We start from the raw sequence: 1,590 nt of genomic DNA, 5'->3' as shown, positions 1-1,590 counted from the left end.
TCCGAAGCTCGACGCCGCCGGCGATGTCGCCGTCGTGGCCACGGTCACCGTAGCGCCCAACCGAGCACACCCACGTCCTCACCGCACCGCGTAGAAGCCGTAGGTGCCAACCCCGCATCCCCGCAGCCGTTGTAGCCTCGACCCCGAGCTCAACCGAGCTCCGGCAGCCGCCACGGTCGTCGCCGTCGACGGTACAGGCCACCCCAGGCACGGCCACCACCACCGTTCGACGCGCGGGAGCAAGGGCTCTCCAACGAGCCCAAGCACGGCCTCGCCCGTGCCCTGTAGCGCGATCCCGCATCGCGCCGCCGTCTCGGGCCTCGCCGGCGTCATGTCGCCGGTGGGTTTGACCCACCTTGACCACGGCAGGAACCCCCCTGTGTCCCTGACAGGTGGGCCCAGCCCTGTACCTAATTAGGATTAGCACTAACCGAATCAGTTAAATTAACTACCCCCCCTGACACTGACCAGTGGGCCCCAGCGCCACTAATCCCTAATTAGGATTAATTTAATCCTGTTAAACCCCCCTGTCACTGACGTGTGGCCCCCACACGTCAGGTTTGACCCCAGCCAGCCGCGGTTGACCACTGACGTCATGCTGATGTCATGCTGGCGCAATATATATATTTCTGGATTTAATTTAAATCAGGAAATTCCAGAATATTATTTAAACTTCAAAAAATCATAACTTTTATTCTGTAACTCCAAATTGGACAAATTATATATGAAAAATGATCAGAAAAATCCAAGCTATCCATCTATACTATTTTCATGCATGATCAAACAAGTTAAATTGATGTTTTAAGCAGAACAAGGAAAAGCACTTTAAAAGGCCATGTTTGAGTTTGAAATTTGAATCTTTGATTCAAATTTGTTCAAACCCTTCTGGTTTTAGTTGCATTAGCCCAACACACTCATATTGCTATGTTTCATGCATGCATCATATTGTTGCACATTGTTTGGTGATGGTTGTGTATCGGTGTCCTTTGCGACAGGTTCTGCCTCCGAGGAGTACCGTGATTACCCTAACGAAGAACCGTATCAGTGCATCGAACCATCAGGCAAGCAACCAACCATTTGATCATATCAATACAATCCCATGTTCTCGCTCCTGCTCTCTTTTACTGCATTAAGACAACGCGTTTCAAACTGCTGTGTGCTACGGTAGTTGAACCCATTTCCTCTGCATGACCTGTCATTGCCACAGTAACTAGATGAAACCCACTAGCATGTGTAGGAGTTGTTTGAGCCATATGTATGTGTTGTTCCTACCTTGCTATGCCTTCTATGCTTAGAGTCGTGTCAGGTCTGGTTCATCTGGGTGATGGGCTAGAGTGAAATGTTTATGTCGGTAATGAGAGTGGTGTGGTGAACACGATTTGGTAAAGGTATCGATGAGAGGCCATGTAGGAGTACATGGTGGGTTGTTTCATTGAAGCCGACCTTAAGCACTGAGATCTGTATGTGTGATTTAAGAATCAGCTACTACCATGCATTGGGCCCGAAACCAATGGACCCTCTCGGCTTCTTATTCACCCTAGTTCTCCGTCCAGGAGTTGCAAGTAGTTTCTGGTGTTTGTAGCCTACTGG

The sequence above is a fragment of the Triticum dicoccoides genome, chromosome 3B, assembly GCF_002162155.2.
Source record: "Triticum dicoccoides isolate Atlit2015 ecotype Zavitan chromosome 3B, WEW_v2.0, whole genome shotgun sequence".
NCBI classification, from domain to species: Eukaryota; Viridiplantae; Streptophyta; class Magnoliopsida; order Poales; family Poaceae; genus Triticum; species Triticum dicoccoides.
The sequence above is the reverse complement of the archived record's forward strand: the minus strand, read 5'-3'. Positions refer to the sequence as shown.